At 47.4% G+C, this 18,990-nt stretch overlaps 1 pseudogene; it reads right to left on the reverse strand.

The window, feature by feature from the left end:
- Window positions 1-1,659: 1,659 nt before the first annotated feature.
- The window catches only part of LOC136487319 (E3 SUMO-protein ligase SIZ2-like), a 28,115-nt pseudogene continuing 10,784 nt past the window's right edge, over window positions 1,660-18,990 (reverse strand).

The raw sequence follows: 18,990 nt of genomic DNA on the forward strand, positions 1-18,990 counted from the left end.
ACCACCATCAAGAGCGTCCAGTGCGACAACGGCTGTGAATTCGACAATTCTCAGGCCCGCACGTTCTTTCTCTCCCATGGTGTTGCCCTCCGCATGCCGTGTCCATATACCTCTCAACAAAATGGGAAAGCAGAACGCTCTCTTCGCACCCTGAATAACATCCTACGCTCCCTTTTGTTTCAGGCAAGTCTCCCTCCGGCATATTGGGTTGAGGGTCTTCACACTGCGACATATCTTGTGAATCGCCTCCCCACTAAAACCCTTGCCTCCTCCACACCATATAGCGCTCTAATTTCCACCCGGCCTTCCTATGATGACCTCAAAGTTTTTGGGTGCGCTTGTTATCCTAACATGTCCTCCACAGCGCCTCACAAACTTGCCCCTCGCTCCTCCCTATGTGTTTTCCTCGGCTACTCCTCGGAGCACAAAGGCTATCGATGCCTCGAGCTTCAGTCGAACCGCATTCTTATTTCTAGACATGTCGTTTTTGATGAATCCTTTTTCCCTTTCTCCGACATGTCTAGCACACCCATGGCACCCTCCGTCCTGGACTTTCTCATCGATGATCATGATCTTACCACTTTAGTTCCTAGAGCTCGTTTTGTGCGTGCAGGTACCGCAACTTCCTTGGCGGCACACCCCGTGCCCGAGGCCACCCCTGTGCCGTCGAGCCCTGGTGCAGGACCATGGTCGCCTGGGTCCAGCTCTGCTGCCCATGGCGCCATCTCCACGCCACCGTCCGCGTCGTCCGGTGCCGCTGCCCCTGTGCACCCCGCATAGGTTGCTGCCAGTGGCACCACGCCGACCACGAGTGCTACCGGTCCTGCTGCCCCTGCTGCTCGCGCATAGGTTGTTGCCAGCAGTACTGGCCGCATAGCTGCCACCCGACCGATCGTCGTCCCTCCGGTCACCAATGCACACTCGATGCGCATGCGCGGCAAGGCTAGCATCGCACAGCCCGTGGATCGCCTCAACCTCCACGCTGTGCCCATGTCGCCTCTTCCTCGCTCTGTTCGTGATGCACTGTCAGACCCCAATTGGCGATCTGCTATGCAGGCTGAATATGACGCTCTAATTGCCAATGACACCTGGAGTCTTGTGCCTCGTCCTCCTGGCGTAAATGTTGTGACTGTCAAGTGGATTTATCGACACAAATTGCTCGTCGATGGGTCTCTTGATCGCTACAAGGCTCGCTGGGTACTACGGGGTTTCACACAGCGGCCCGGTGTTGATTATGATGAAACTTTCAGTCCCGTTGTCAAGCCTGTGACAGTTCGAGTTGTTCTCTCCCTGACATTATCTCAGAACTGGCCCATTCATCAGCTAGATGTGAAGAATGCATTTCTCCATGGCACTCTCACTGAGACAGTGTACTGCATGCAGCCCTCTGGTTTTGTGGATTCTTCTCGCTCAGATTTTGTCTGTCGGCTCAACAAGTCCTTATATGGTTTGAAGCAGGCTCCTCGTGCTTGGCATCACAGGTTCGCCTCTCACCTCATGTCACTTGGATTTGTTGAAACAAAGTCAGATACTTCGCTCTTTATATATCGACGTGGTCCAGACACGGCCTACTTACTGCTCTATGTGGATGACATTGTCCTCACCGCCTCCTCTGTCGGATTTCTCAAGCACATCATTGAGGCTCTCCGGCGTGAGTTTGCCATGATGGACATGGGTCAACTGCATCATTTTCTGGGCATTTCTGTGACACGCTATGCAGATGGTCTGTTTCTTTTTCAGCGGCAGTACAGTCAGGATATTTTGGAGCACGCCAGGATGAGTGTGTGCAAGCCGTGCAGCATGCCTGTTGATCTACACTCCAAATTATCTACTGATGGACCGCCTGTTGCTGACGCTACACAGTACCGCAGCCTAGCTGGCGCTCTACAATATCTGACTTTCACCCGACCAGACATTGCCTTTGCAGTTCAGCAGATATGCCTCTATATGCATGATCTCAGGAGCCGCACCTCGCTGCTCTCAAGCGGATCCTGCGCTACTTGTAGGGCACACTATCACTTGGGCTGACCATGCGCCGATCTTCACCTGCAGGTCTTGTTGTTTACACGGATGCCGACTGGGCTGGCTATCCTGACACTCACCGGTCGACCTCTGGCTACGCAGTATTTCTCGGGGATAACTTGGTGTCCTGGTCTTCCAAGCGTCAGCATACGGTCTCCAGATCGAGTGCCGAAGCTGAATATCTTGCTGTGGCGAATGGTGTTGCTGAAGCTACCTGGCTGCGTCAGCTGCTTCTTGAGCTTCGCCACCCCCCTCACCGTGCCACCTTGGTCTATTGCGACAATATCAGTGTTGTATATCTCTCCGGCAACCCAGTGCAGCATCAGCGGACGAAGCATGTTGAGATTGATCTCCATTTTGTTTGAGAGAAGGTCGCCCTCGGTCACGTTCGGGTCCTACATGTTCCTACGACATCGCAGTACGCCGACGTCTTTACCAAGGGCCTTCCTACCTCATTATTTCAGGAGTTTCGGTCCAGCCTGAATGTTAGCGATGCTCCCGATTAGACTGCGAGGGAGTGTTAGCCTATTATAATTATAGCAAGTGTAATTATAGTTGGTTGCCCTTGATTAGTGGCATGTACCACGCCTGTGCGGTTGGCTTATGAACCACCCCGGCCTCCATATGTACTGATGCATTGACATGGAATAGAATCAATCATTCCAGAGACACTTTCAGCTGCTACCCCCAAATCAGCCCCAGAAACCGTCCCTTGCTTAGATTGATCATTGCCAGGGTAGTTTTCCAGTTCACCTGAATTATCTGTCGTCTTTGTACTGGTCTCAAGTATCTGGGAAGTAGGATCATCTCGGGGACTCCCAGGACATTCCCAAAAGGACAATCCCAGGTCACCAAAACCTTCTCTTAATGCAACAAATGAGCTTTCTTTTGGGCATCCACCAGTTTGTTCGCTACACACTCCTAAATTTTCAGGTGTGTTGAGTGGAAACAGATTTCCAGTGTCATGCGTCGAGCCACAGTTCACAGCACCAGGAGACAACACCATGACATCATCATCATCTGAGTCACTCAAAACTATTATATCCTGCCCTGTTGATGCTGGAGGACCATTTTCATCTGAGGATGAAGAATCAAGATCATGGACATGGGCCATAGGATCACCATTTGTTGCTGGCTCTAAATTAAAGCCTTCATTTGCAATGTTTGTATCACCAATGTTGCTTGAGAGAGTGATACAGTTTTTGTTTTCATTGTATCTTGAATGGTCATTACCAGAAGACGGCACCAGATCAGCATCCCCTATCTTGCTAATTTCCCACTGGCCGTTGTTTTTTTTTCCTAAGTCCCAACTTAAGACATCCCACCTCTTCAGACAGTGGCTCTTCTTTAACCTCATGCTTTACAAAGCAAATTTCAGGTTTGGCTGCTGTATCTGTGGCCACAGAGAGAGTACCATCTGGTTGATGCCACTGTATAAGGTCCTTCAGTTCAGCTCTGCCCTTAACTCTCCAGGAACCATCAGGCTTGACATCAATTTCAGACGTATCATCTCCGCAGCTTTTGATCTGTATCACCAATAAGCAATAAATCAGCAATGATGCACACCAGAAAATGTAGACATGAAAAGTTGAAAACATTATTTCATCGCCACTATAAACTCACCAAAGAAGTGATGCGATTGAAGTAAGGATCAATTATTATGTTCTCTAGAGAGTAATTCTTCAGGCAAATTGGACATTGCCACTGCAAGCAAGGAAACGAAGTTTGATTTAGATAAAGATGAAACAAGATTCAATCAATATGGTCAAGAAGATGAGGTAAAGTTGTATTGAGTCCAAATAGTCAAACCTTCCGGGAACGTTGGTTTATTTCAATAAAAGCTTCTAAATCAAAACAACCCATGTGAGCACAGGGCTTGAACCTACCAGCAATCTGGATCCTTGAAGCAGTCATCTGTCACAAGATTAAAAAAACAGATTAAAAGAAAAAAAATTTGGGTGACTTTCTGTGAAGGAATGCAAAGAAAACTATGGCCCTGTTTGGCACAAGCTTAAACTCATGCACAAGTTGGTTTATGGAAAAAGCTATGAGAAGCAACTGCTGGGGAAAAAACTAAATGTTTGGCAACCTTTTCACTGATACTTTCCTATGGGACCCACATATTGACTTTAGTAGAAGGGGAGAGCTCATCCTCGTCGCCGCTCTTGTCCGTACCCTCTCGCTCAACCTTGGTCTCCACTGTGCACAGCTGCCTTGACACAGCGTGCCCTATGGTGGCCAGCAGCGAACAGGCATGCCTCAGCTCAGCTTCTTCATGTTGTTCTCCATCGACCAAACCAGATCAAGACCACCAGCCTCTGCATCTCCGTTTCTTTCCCATCGATTCAAGCAGCAACTCCTCCACCACCTCTTTTTGAAAGTAATAGCAGGAGCTCTGCCTTTCAATTAAAAAGAATAGAATTGGCTTAGTTTATAAGGAAAACCAGGTCTGAAAACCTTACATAGGCATAGATTAAAACACCACCTCATCTCTTTCTCACCCAAGCTTAAACTCCTCCACCACCTCATCTCTTTCTCACCCGGATAGGCAAAGTACCAGGCTGAGCTGCACCCAAATCAAGTCCGACTCCACTCCCAGTCTCATACAAGCTCTATCCTTCCAGTCTTTGCTCCTTTCTTCTTCCTAATCTGCAGATCGACACCACAAACACCAACCCACAACTTGAGCACAACCACCTCTCAATTTTTCCTCCCTCCGATCCAAGCTTCAGCCCCAGGCACCAGCTCCTGGACCTGGACCACAGCAGCCAGAGTTCCAAGGTGCCCCCTTCTAGCCGCTGAGCCACTTTATGGCTGGGACGCGCCTCTGAGCTGCTGGTTGAACCTCAACACTGGAGGTGTGGCAATGTGCAGAGGTGGTAGAGGGGAGGCGCAGAGGGGAAGAAGGAGCAAGGCGGCCAAGAGGAAGTGGATGCGTAGCAGGGGGGGGGGGGGGGGGGGGGGGGGGGGGGGGGGGGGGGGGTTGCGGTGGAAGAAGCAGGTATAATTTTTCTGCAAGCTGCTCGCGAACCATGGCAGAGAATCAGGCTTTTACATGCAACAAAAGCAATGGAGAAGCGCTGCCCTGAAAAGTTTTGCATTTGTGAAGAGAAGCGGCTTTTTTCTGAGAAGCGCTGTTGCCACACAGGGCCTACCATCAAACATATTGTTCCAAGTATGGTGGTCACGGAAAAAGCGTGTACGTTAACAAAAATATAACATATATGGTGATCTTAGGATAAGTCCTAAGCCTAAAAGTCATCAGCTCACAGCTGCAGCATAGAGAATAACTTCTGGTGGCAAATACTAATAATTGAACAAAATTTTGGCTTGAACAATATTACAATGTGTTAGACAGGCAGATGGACCTAGAGCCCAGTATACACGGGCTTGTGCTGCCGCGGACCCTGAGTCCAGCGCACACCTATAGGTTGAGTCGAAACAGGCAATGATATTGGTGATTGGTTAAGATCCTATATAAGCCAACCCTAGTTATCCTTGCCTATATGAACATGAATCATGTTCTCCCATATCTACTAATTCCATCAATCTCGCTTTCATTTTTGTCAGGTTTAATAGACATATCAGAGCAATTGGCCATTTTTATAAGCAGTCCATTAAGGATCTAAAGCATCCACAGTAATAGCCAGACTGCTTACAGGGCACCGAAGATTCACGGAGACAGAATCAGCCACAACTTCGATATCACTATCACTGTCTGCATTATTTGCCTCAGCTCCACCAACAACACAGCGACGCACACGAGCAAGGGCATCATCAAAATTTTCACCATCTTGTTCCTTTCGCACCAAATTTAGGACCTGCCCACTATCAAAGTTTCAAAAACTAGAAACAATAAAAATGAAACAGGATTCAAGATTCAGGTGTTCAGCACTTTCTAGGTACCAGCTTGTGGCAGTAGTACTGTAGCAGTAATACAACCAGCCAGTTTATAGTATTTTCCTTTTTTTGTGTGTGTGGGTGGGGGGGGGGGGGGGGGGGGGGGGGGGTGCATGGGTGGGTGATCATTCTCTGATTAGTTTTTTCACTACAAAATACAGATCCTAACAAAGGGCAACAGGGAATTGGAATTTTGCTATAACACCAAACGTACAAGTTCCACATAGAATCTTTCTGGGCATATAAAACAGCTATCCTCCCAAGGTGGCAAGGCCTTACAATGGAATTCACTTGGAAGATAATCAAAAGTCTAAGACTCCAAACATGGTAAGAATAAAAAAAAGAACAGAAAGAAAAGCATCTCAATATTTGTGGTCGACAGAGGAGGGTAAAACTTCTAATATATTAAAAAGCACTGGACATGCCTAAGAATAATAAAAGCCATCTGAAAGTGTTTGCCGATGCCTATCCACTTTCTTAAAAGACGCACATGAAGCACGGCTGAGGCCTTGTTTAGATTGCAAGTTTTTTCACTCTCTCTCCATCACATCAAATCTTTGGACACATGCATGGAGTATTAAATGTAGATAAAAAAATAACTAATTACACAGTTTGATTGTAAATTACGAGACGAATCTTTTGAGCCTAGTTAGGCTATGATTGGACAATAACTACCAAATACAAACGAAAGTGCTACAGTGCCAAATCTGATTGCTAACCCCAATCTAAACAAGGCCTGATTCACATATCCTTGCCCAGTAAAATATGTGTGTCTTGAATCTTGAGAGTGTAGTGCTTAACAATGGACTATATACTATAAATCCCACCTATCCTAGAGATCTCCTCTTGGCAATTCTGATACCCAAACAGAAAGTACGAGAGTCATTTCTCGATAGAGAAATCTTGTTAGGTCCCTCCTTCAGGTAATCTGTTGACTGGGAATATAGAAATGTTCAGGATCAAAAGGAGATATAATATACAAGAGAAACTGTAGCTGATCAATGCAGGAAGATGATGTAAAAAAAACGTCCAGTGCCTTAGCAAAAAATAAACAGAATAGCAAGCTTCAAAACAAAAAAGACTTACCAGTGGACCATCGTCTCTACCATTGGCCCCTAACTTTTGTTGGGGTTGCTGTTAACCATCCTAACATAAATACGTGACAAAGTAAGAATTACCAACAGGAATGTTAGCCCACAAGATCACCGGCTCAGGTGAGTCGACCACTCACCAGTCTTGCCGACCACGGCCGAGCACGACAGACGTTGTCCGACCACACACTATGGCTAGAGGTAGAAGAAGAGAGGGAGAACAGAGCATACACACACAGCAGAGACACCAGCGTTGGCCAGAGCCCTGTATAGGAGATGATAAATCTAAACTCTCTTTACTGAGTTGCAGTGGCAAACTATTTATACAACTATATCCATCTAGTCCTAGTACAGTTGTCATGCTGCTACAGTGGCTAGATAACATAGCAGGACTGACTTCTGCGTCTGTCCCTACTGTGGCTACAGTGAGACAGGTGAGCCGTTCGGCGCCTGCCTTCTACAGTGGCTACAGTACCACAGCAGGGAGCCTTTTCGGCGCCGCCTTCCCTTGTTGTGTGTTCATACAAGAAAGCAGTATAGTTCAGATATAGTATAATTGAACTTACTGTCAGAATAGCTTTTTTTAAACTTACTATCAGAATAGCTACCAAAGCCTATTTGATAACTACAGCTAGAAGGATGTAAAATACTATTTTTGCTAAACTGCAGGCATAAGTACAACTACAAGCACAAGTCATAAACCATAGACTGAGGTGCATATACAAATCAACCCATAACAAGCCCCCCAAGAAAAGGAGAAAAGCATCACTGACTGTGCAACAAAAGATGAATCAACTGTTATTTGGACTTAATCTGATTCAGACTGGGGTGTTTGGTTCTGCCTTTTCCTTTTGTTATACAGAAAATAGCACTTGGCATCCAACAAAGCAACACAACTGCCAGAAGCGTAGGTTCAGGCTCAAACGTCCAAGTAGTGGCAACATAATAAAACCAACCAGGTGTTATACAAGTATTCAACAATTTACACAACATATCAACTCATAAAGAAGAACAAAAAAATAAAGAGTATCTTCCATTCTTTCCTTGTACACATTGTGAAAAATCAAATAGGTGGCACTTAACTAAGTTTTTTAACTCAATAAACATGTACCCAAATCCAATTAGAAAATATGACTCACTATACATAATAAGCCACTGCATATACCATTAACTTGCATGTCAGAGTGTAAAGGCCAGTGCATCCTAAAAGGTACTTTGTCACTGAGAAGGATACACCAAACCTGCATAAGAAAAAAATCGATTCGAAGTCTAAGTAAATAACTAATATGTATAGGTTGAACATAGTGGCTGCACATGAAACCCAAGGTAGGAAATCAATACACACAGGTAATGGTGATTATTCCATGATGATCCCAAACCTGCACATGAAAGCTCTTTGCAGTATACTGTACAATATATGACCTGGACATAAGCAAGAATCACAAAAGGCTATGTATATTCCTACTTAACTTTTATAACAAAATGAAGCAATTTGTTCAACCATTTTGTTGCTCAGGACTCATATATCAACATTGTTATCCAAAGTACAATTATCTCACGTTTCTTCCTATAAATAACATAAGGAGTAAAGATGACTGCACAAATCATGTAAGCTACAGCAGCAACACACAATGGAGGAGGCTGTTAATTTTATGTCATCCAGCAAACAAAAGTAAAGCTCACATCATTCACATGTATTCTTGCAATTAACAGATGTAAGAGCATCTCTAGCAGTTCCCCAATCCCATCCCTCATCCACATAAAACTGCCATATTGGGGGAGATGTGGTTGATTTGTTGCTCCGGCAGCTCCCCAATATGACCCCCTTTTTTTTGGTGGTTAGCAATAAACTCCTCTTCTTCCCTCAAATAAAGGGGGAGTTGGATCTCCCCAAATATAGTGGGGCCCACAATAACTGCCACTTCTTCGGTTCTTCCTCTCTGCACAGCCATGGCGATCGAGAAATCCGGCCGGGGCAGGGCTGGGGGTGGCGCGGCCGGGCGACGCGGTGGCAGGGGCCAGGGCTGTCGCTTGCCGCGGCGGTGGCCGTGATCAGTGAGCGCCTCTACGCAAGAGCAGGAAGGAGTTCGACCACGCGAGCACCTCTACGTATGCGGGAAGAAGACGACGTGAGGGAGGAAATGAAAGAAAAAAAATGTAATATGACATGTGGGTCCCATATATTGGGGGAGATTATTGGTGATCTGCTGGAGCATCTTCCCAATAGTCTGAAAAAACAGTATTGGCGATCACCAATACCATCCTATTGGGGATGAATGGTGAGCTGCTGGAGATGCTCTAAAGCAACACGTGTAAGGCTTGTTGGGGAAAGGGTACTCAGAGCAAAGAATATTGTCATCACACAAACAGAAGATAAAGCAAATGATTAACAGATAAGATCTGATGACGACTTGATAAAAAATGTTTTCTAAAAATATTCAATGATTTTCTTAGCATTGCCATCCTGATTACAATATGGATATCCATTTCTAAAATTCTTAAAAGAATTAAGTTGCAATTATAGCAAAAATGCCCAACCATGATACAATACCTTTTTCATGCTTTATCAAAGTAAATTTATCAAAGGAAGTTATTTTACTTATTAGAAAATTAGACAACATGGGGGTCTAGCAGTAACGATCAAAAAGGTTTTAACAGATAATTCAGAGGACGCAAGACAGAACTGATTTGTACCATCCAAAAACATCAATAAGTGTGCATTGTGATGAAAGAATGGATAGCTCACCCGTCTGCTGCTACGGTAGAGGGTCCTATTAAGACAGGGAGTAACAGATGGTTCAAGGTGACCCAAAAACTTCATGTTACAGTAGGAAACTATGTCAGAAATAATAGGTCACCTAATATTAGGACTAAGAAAATAATGCTTAAACAAGTAGAACAAGGAAGCACACAAAAAGGTCGAAGAAGAACGTTGCAAAGGATACAGATTGCTCAGATTTAATTTCTAGGCAAGGAGATTTTCGTAAATCGTAAGTGATTGATGCCACAGAATAACCAGCGCAGACAAATGGCATAAGGTCACAAACTAAAAGCAGTTAATCACATGATGTGTGTGTGACTCGGTCTCTTTGAGTTCAGGACAATATTGAAGTTTAAAACAACTTACGGATCAGCCCTGCTAAGTCGACACAGTTCACAATAAAAGCAGGAAGGTAATTCAGGAGAAATGTTGTCCACAGACTTCTCAGTATCAGGTATGATAATGCAGCAAACATGTTGCCATATGTTGCATTGTGGATCAATACACTACAAGGAGCAAACAAATGATCAATGAAACAGAAATATGTAGTGTAGCACATCTCATCAAGCACAAGAGCTACAAATTACAAAAGTTTCCGAACAAAGCAAGTAATGCTACATTTCACAATAAAATCTACAGGCTTCCAGTATAAAAGTGAAAGACTGAGAGTGAGCTAGACCATCAAATTGCTTTGAAGTTTCAGAATATAAACAGTGAGATGCTTTGGTGATTCTGAATGGACCAACAACAAATATCTGAAACCTTTATGGTTTGGCTGCAGGACATCAAATACTGTAGAAGAGTTAGAAAGGCATATTTATCATGAGAATTTTACCTTAATCATGGAATCATTTGGCTTGGAGTCACCACAAGGGCAACGAACCTTAACTTTCTGAGCAGAATCACCTGGTTTCTTTTTAGGCTTAACACTGTGTCCTGATTCATGGCTCTTTGAGACTGCAAAAGTATTTGTAGGGTCTTGCATTTTCTTGAAACAGGAAGCAAAAAAGCGATAGTTTGCCAAGGTTTCATTAGAGCCAATCAGGTAATCTATAGTTGTACAGACAAGTCAATGTGAAAAAAAGAAATATGGACTCACCTAAAAGTGTCCTCCACTATTTTCACCACCATTTTTGCCTTTGGTAAACCATTCGTTTCTGAGGCTACAAGAATAAAGATAAATTATTTCTCATGCTTGAAAAATAGTAATGCAAAACAATAAGAATGGAATGTACCTTGATCTTGCTGACTCAACAATACTGCCATAACCCTGTCCACTAGATCCTGCAAACAAACCGGAAACAGCAAGACCACCTGGGTCATAAGTAATAACATCCAAATCCCCCATGAAAGAATACTAAAAGGCACATAGATGATTGTGTTGGTGAATTTCTGCATATGCTTAAGCTATTAAAGATAGCGGCCTTAAGAAACCGATGCCATTCCGACTTTTTTAACACAATAAAAGGGAGTACTGGGCAATGGCTGTTGATTGTGAATGCAGTATGTAGAGGAGCTTGCAGTGGGCAAACCTGCTTCTTTCCTTGCTTTGAAAGTCCAAGCTTATCCAGGACATCCTTGAGCTCGTTTATTCTGAAATGGCTCCATTTGTGCTACAATGAAGCATTAGTAGAGCAAATGTTAGCAGGGCACATTATCTCAGGATCAAGGAATAGCAACGTATTGGAATCAACCAAACCCTATCCGGCCAGCAAGCAATTTGGAGATAGCTAGATACCAGCAGTTGATTAGGACGAAACAAAACATGGCAACCGTAAATGACATGGTGAAACAGTTTGGCGGGGACACTAAGCAGCTAGTACATTACTTGATTCTGGGCAAAACAGTGAGGCAGTGTTGAGGGGGCTGAATTTGGGTAGTGGTACAGAGAATGAGCAGGCGAGTGGCACTAGGGTATGGGAGGGAACGTGTCGGTGCGAAAAGTGACAGACTAGTAAATATTTATCGTTTTGCCGTACGTTGTGATCGGATGTGGCCTAGCACTCAATGACACAGGGTTTACACTGGTTCAGGCAACGTGCCCTACGTCCAGTTTGAGTCGGTCGGTGACTTTATTTCTGAGTCCAGGTGCTCAAAGTTTGCTGTGGGGTTACAAACGAGAGGGGGTAAGATGGGGGGTATCAGAGGTCCGGTCGGACTCCGGACCGAAGGGCCAGGAGTGACGGGAGCTCCGACGTACGCTAGGTGTTGCTCTGTTCGGCTTTAGAGTTCTAGAGCCGACCAGAGAGAATCGGAATAATTCGTAGGTTGTTCGTTTGCTGTTTGAATCGTCCGAATCGATCGTCCTCCTTTTAGAGAGAGCGCATCCCCTTTTATAGATGAAGGGGGCGGCTTTACAAGAGAGAGTGTGTGAGAGAGAAAGAGAGTGTGTATGTTACCTAATCTTGTTGCCCACGCCGTCGGGTACAAGGTGGTTTGTCGGCGTCCACAATACTGTTGATCGTTGGATGCATGTGGTCGGTTTCACTGCGTTCTTCTGGTATTGCCAATGTCGGCGCCTACCATACTGTAGGATAAATGTCGACACCCACAACACTGTTCATGTTCTGACATGTATGGATGGTTGCGATGCATCCTTCTGACACGACCTGACAGTACTGTCCTGCAGGTGTGCTGGGTACGGTCCTTGATATTGCGGTTGACTGGAGCGCCCTGCCTTACTTGCTCTATCCGTTTCCTGGGTCTTCACCGAGCGGGTGTCCCTGATCGGTCGTTCCCCAGTCGGCTCCGGCCTTCCGATCGGAGAAGAGCTGTAAGCAGAGGTTCGATGTGCTCCTGGTTGGAGAAGCAAGTTGGAGTCGGAGGCGAGCATCGTTCCTTCTCGGCCAGGCCTTTCGATCGGAGAGGCGAGTCGGAGTCGGAGGCTAGCGTCGTCCCTTCTTGGCCAGGCCTTCCGGTCGGAGAGACGAGTCAGAGTCGGAGGCTAGCGTCGTCCCTTCTTGGCTAGGCCTTCCGGTCGGAAAGGTAGGCCGGGGTCGGAAGCGAGTGTCGTTCCTTCTCGACTAGGCCTTCCGATCGGAGAGGCGGGCCAGGGTCAAAAGCGAGCATCGTTCCTCCTTGGCCAGGCCTTCCGGTCGGAAAGGTGGGCCAGAGTCGAAAGCGAGCGCTATTCCTCCTTGGCCAGGCCTTCCGGTTGGAGAGGTGGGTCAGACTCGGAAGCGAGCGCTGTCCTTCTAGCTAGTCGTTAGGTATTTGGGCCGACCCAGGAGTTGCGCGTCATCCACAACATCGTCTGCTGGGTCGAGCTTTTGTTGGGAAGTAGGTCCATTAGAGACCCCAGGTTTATGAACCCGACAGGAGCCCCCGAGCCCCCGAGCGATTCAAGTAGAATCATCTGGGGGATTTTTGTTTTGAAAGCAGGTGCACGCGAGCGCACCCACGGGTGTAGCCCCTGAGCCCCCGGGCGATTCAAGTAGAATCGTCTAGGGGGGGTTTCGTTTTGCCAACGAGGGGATTTTTCGAGCAACTTGGTACTCTTTCCTGGGGCCACAGACTACCATTCGAGGCGTTTGCCCGTGTTTGTCCCGCCCACGACCTGCGCGGTCGGTTGATTTCCTGAGTCAGTGTCGGGCGACCTGATCCCCTAAGCCTCGTTGGGCTTGGTAGGGGTTGGTCTAGTTCCATGCATTACCCCATCCGTGGTTTTCACAACCGGAGGGGCTGAGCTAACGTCGCTTGCCTCAATGGCTCGAGTGACGCGCTTGGTGAGCTCGCTAATAGGTACGTTCGAGTGGAATCTGGGTCCATTGTTCGTGACGGGGTTGGCATAGCCCTCATGTGGCATTCCATTACTCCTTAACCCGTGTCCTAGTAGATGCCCGGGTCATTCCGGAGACCGACTCAGGTGGCCCGCTGGCCTCCCCTCCATGGAGATTCTGTGGGCATAGCTTGAGGTTAGGATCGAATGAGAAGGTTGAGATGACCCTGTCTGCTTTAGAGCAGATTGGGCTAGGGCCGCTGGGGCTCATCTGCGTTTTCTCCCCTGGCTCTGTTTGACGCAAGGCGGCCCTGAGCCCTTCGTGGGCCGGCCTTCGAACCCCGGTCGGTCGTTAGGCAACTACTGCTTCGTGATGTAACACGGAGCATTGTGATGCATCAATTGCATATGCTACGCTTCGAATGTATGGGATGAATGAATGAATGTGTGAATGAATGTGCAAATGCATGTATGCGAATGGATGAATGAATGATCATGCATCAGGAAAAAAAAGTAAGAGGGATCGATAGAGTTACCTTGTCGACTCGAGTGACAGGCTTGAGGAGTTTTTATCGGATTTGTCTGAATGGGATCCGTGTTTGTTGTTCATGACGGAGTCAGCGTGGCCCACATGGAGTGTCCCTTTGCTCCTTACCTATCTCTCGGTGTTCACCTGAGCTGTCCGATCGACTCAGGAAGCCCGTTGGTCTCTCCTGGGCAGAGATCCCATTGTTGGGCCATTCCAAGTCCTGCCTAGGAAGGCGGAGGGCTGCCTACATGTGGTTGCGCCTTGTTCCCCGTGCCTAGCATGTGGTAGTGGTGGGCCATGCCCAGGCCACATTCCGTCTAACCAGGCGTCATCTTGTCGAGCAGGGCACATCCCATCAATCAGGATGTGTCCCACCGCATCCCATCCACATTGAATGGGGGAAGGGAGAGGGTTTTTTCGCCCCAATCCTTCGCCTTACCCCAACTGCTGCGCCTCCTCCTTAAATAGGGGAAGGGAGAGGGTTTTTGTCCCGTTGCTTCACCTATCCCCAATTGCCGCCTCTCCTCCTTCTTCCTTCTCGCCAAGAGCGTTCGTGTGCCGTGGCGGTTCCTAGGAAAAAACAGGGTAGAGCGAGGGAGAGGAGAACTCACAGATCTATGTGCGAGTCTAAAGCGAGATGTCGAGTTGGAGGCCATCCAATGTGGATGAGACAGTGTTGGTCGCCTTCGCCGAGAAGGGGCTGCTACCGCCAAAGGAGGTGGCGCACTGGAGGGCTCCGGCGGGGGAGGCTTTCCTGCGACCTCAGGCCGGTGAGGTCGTCTCCTTCCTCGCCTTCCATGAGCGTGGGCTAGGGTACCCCACGCACTAGTTCCTATGTGGGCTCCTCAATGAGTGGGGTCTGGAGCTATAGCACCTCAATACGACTGGGGTGCTGCACGTCATCGGATTCATCACCATGTATAGCCTTCCTCGAGATGGAGCTACACGTGGACTTCTTCTGGTGGATCTTCACCGGGCGAGCCTTGTCGGAGGGGAAGCTGGCTAGGATCGCGCCGGTTGGTGGCTTCGCCTTGTAGAAGAAGTCGAGTTCGTCGGGCTCCTACCCCGCGTACACCCCCTGTGACTCCAATTGGGGGTGGCATGGGGAGTGGTTTTACATCAGGAATTTGGTGGAAGCGCCATTAATGTTGTTCACCGGTAGGAGGCTGGAGAGGTGGGAGAGCTAGTCATGGGGCCCCTCCAACCGACAGAACAAGCTAGAGATCATCGGGGCGGAGCTCCAGAAGCTGTTGTAGCATGGCCTCGATAGGGTGTGGGTGTTCCACACCTTCTTCCACCATTGGGTCACCCCATTGGTGGAAAGGACGTGGCCGATGTGGCTGTACTCCGGCCTGACAAACCTCGACCACGCGTCGCCAGTGGAGTTGGTGAAGGATGAAGTCTGGAGCCGATGCGACTGGGTGCTGCAACTGAAGGCCCGAGAGACCCTCGAAGGAAAGCACGGACCTCTCCATGCCCGCAAGCTGCCCAATCTGGTACATTCTCCTCTCCTTATTTCGTGTCCCTTTCGGTCTTGCTTTCCTGTAATTTGACATCAAGTCGTTCGTCTCGTAGAGACTCACTAGTTATAAATCTCGGCCACACCTCCCAAAGGGGCCTGAGGGCGTGGCTCGGCAAGCTGCCCTGAAGGAGGCGGTCATCGTGAAGAAGAAGAAGAGAGCTGAGAAGGATCAGAGGAAGCACGGGAAGGAGATGGAGATCGCCCGGTGGTTGTAGGCCCATAAGAATTAGAGTGACGTCGAGGCGGAGCTCGAGTCAGAGGATCCCACGGAGATGTGTGACGACATGATCTCCTCCGAGGATGAGGGAGGCCAGGAGGTCATCGCGACTTCGGTGGAGCATCATGAGCCTGTGGCCGCATTTGCCGGCGGTGGGCAGGAGGCAGAGAGGTGCGACGACGTTCCTGTGCCAAGGAAGCACTCCGCGAGCTCGAACGCCGTCGACGAGCGGGAGGCAAAGTGGACGCGGTCGCCGTGATCTTCGGAGGCATCGTCAGCCTTGTCCCCACCTGCTCTGGGTGCGACGGGGTAGGCCAGGTGGTCGGAGGAGCGGGCTCACACCCCCGCATCATTAGGGCTGGCACCGGCGCACGACCCATAATGGGGGGATGACCCGCTAGCTACTCCAGTCGGCACGCCTTGAGTTGGCAGAACTGAGCAGGAAGAATAAGGAGAATTCATAGAAAGTGACGAATCCTCATCATCTTGGCTCTCGTGGCTATGCCAAAAAGATGCCAGAATTTGAAGCAAAACTTCAAAAGATGGATCGCCTTGCTGAGGAAGGCGTTGAGGTTGAGACCGCCAATTGGGAGCCCAGATCAGTATTATACTGTATGGGGAGAAATGTACGGCATGCCGAGGACGGGAGCTTTAGCTCCTCAAATCAACCCATGAGTGAACTCATCTAGAGGATCTCCCAGGTAACTGAGGAGGTGAGGCAAGGGACTCGCACTTCTAATAGGGAGAAAGACATGCTCACCTAAGCACTCGGAACCAAGGAGCACCCTGGTCACACTAGAGGAACTGGTGTTGTTCCTTGGAAACTAGCATTCCCCTAAGAATCTAACACTTACCGAAGCCGCTCGAGGGATAGAGCGGAACAGGAGGCAGAGTATTTGAGGAGACTAAAAGAGGTGGAAGACAGAATGGAAGCACGGATTGAGGCGACCATTGAAGCGCGAGTTGAGCAAATTTTGCTGTCCAAGGGGTCAGTAGTACCACAAAACCCTACTCCTACTGCCTTTAGCCCACAGTTTAGGGGTCACAACAGCTACGGATCGACCCCGCTCGACGAAGAAGAGGCGAATGTGCCTCATCCGGTGGATGACATCACTAAACCCGTCAATATCAGGTTGTACATCCGTCAGGAATGGACAAAGGACAAGGTGGCGCTCAGCCAGGCCTAGCCTATGGGAGACGAGACAATTAATGGCCGCCCAATTCCACTGGGGTACGCTCGCGTCACCATTGACAGAATACTTGATAAGAAGTTTAACAAGATACCTATTAAGTACCCCATAGCAGAAGACAGGCCGAAACTTGGTCACAACAAGGGCTCTCAAGTGGCCTGGCACAAGCGCTTCATTAAGCTTGACCATCAATTGTCCTCTGATGATGTGGACGACTGTGAGTCTTCGCCCACCCACGATGATTACTCACCATCTCCCAACAGAGATCACTCCACTCTTCATCTGGAGCCATCACCCCCAAGAAGATAGAGGTCTCCTATTCCTCCTCGTCCGACTCCATCTTCATCAGCCCCGAGAAAAGAGACTCCTCCTCCTCCTCCCCCTCCTCCTCCATCTTCAACAGCGTCAAGAAAATAGAATTCTCGTCGTCATCCTTCTCCTCCTCCTCCACCTCAGCCCAAAATAAGATCAAGGACATCCTCGTAGTCGCAGGAAAGGTCCTTGGATTCGGTCGCTAATGCTCCCAAAGTGGACCAATAGAAAAGAAAAAAGTCGTTCAGTGCCAGCGTTACCACCTTGATGAAAGAAAAATTTACAACACACATCTCAAAGGAAGATTGTGTTAGTTTCTTCAATCTCTGTGCCTCACTATCTTCGTATTTACTGAAGTCCAAATTCGAAAGGCAAACAAAGAATAAATACGCTACAAGAGACGAAGAAATACACAATAAAGATTTAAGGAACATACAGAAGTACGTCGATGAGGCCGTGACCATCTATTATGATGTACAAGGGACGGCAACACCGGCAATGAAGTATGAAAGGGGCAATCTTTTGGTTCCCGATGAGGAGTATAAAAATTTGACAACATATATGCGCCAGTTGCATGAATATTACATGGCTCAAGCAACAGAGACGGACGACTTTGGTTTTGAGGTTATTATCCGTTCGCCACATATTTTCCATTATCCTGAAGAAGAGAAGTTCGATGTCGAGTGGGAGTGCTTGTTTTAGCTATACCAGAAACGCTCTCTCGATGTTCAAATGTTGACGCTGTGCACTATATAAGTACCCTACACGCACGATATTACAATTAACTACTCTCTCGAGACAAATTGTTAACTTTTGAGCACTTTCCATGATTTTATGTAGGTGTATAGCAAAATTTTGTATTCTAAAAAGCAAATGGGATTACATAGGCTTCTTGGACCCCTTGCGAGTCAATGAGAGGACATGTCTAGGCCTCTATGGATGTGACATGGAAGACCTAAAACAGAGATTGATTGTTGTTTTCGACGAATTCACGATGAAGAAGAAAACCCACATACTTCTAGCGTACAACTGCGAGTATGTGTTCTCGGCTTTTAATTTTATGCTTCTTTTTTTTGTCAAGATTATTCGATAACTAGGATTCTGTGATTGTAGCAACCATTCCGTCTTCATTTGTGTCAATCTTGTCAAAAATCTGATAGAGGTGTGGGACTCGAAGAAAAAACCATTTCATCATCTGGATGCACCGGTGGCAGTGCTAAATTAGAAAGCGATCCTAATAACATATTATTTTCTAATCACACATACCGCTTTCTAATGTTTCTCCCTTTAATGTTGCTCAGTGTTCGAAGAAGACATATCGGTGGGACGCCGGTCCCATTCAAGGTTGTCGAAATGGAGGGAAAGTACCTGTCACAGCCGACGGGAAACAATGAATGCGGGTTTTATATAATGTGGGCAATGCTTCGCTACATCGGCAGAAAATCGGAAGAAGCCGATAAGTTGGTGTGTATAATCCCCGTTTCATTTATGTCTGTTAATAATTCAACAAAATGATTTAATGTTCCTCTTTGGATATCATCTTTTTTGAACGACAGCGCAAGAAATATAACCACCAAAGGCTGTTAGACATGGAGATCGTCACACTGCAATCAGAGCTCGCAAAATTCATCTTAGCCGAGGTATTGAAAAAAGATGGAGTATTTTCCATTGCACAATCCATGAGGTACAAGGACCAGTATGGCCTAGAGCGGCTCGCCAGATTATTGT

The sequence above is a fragment of the Miscanthus floridulus genome, chromosome 10 (genome assembly GCF_019320115.1).
Source record: "Miscanthus floridulus cultivar M001 chromosome 10, ASM1932011v1, whole genome shotgun sequence".
Classification (NCBI taxonomy): Eukaryota; Viridiplantae; Streptophyta; class Magnoliopsida; order Poales; family Poaceae; genus Miscanthus; species Miscanthus floridulus.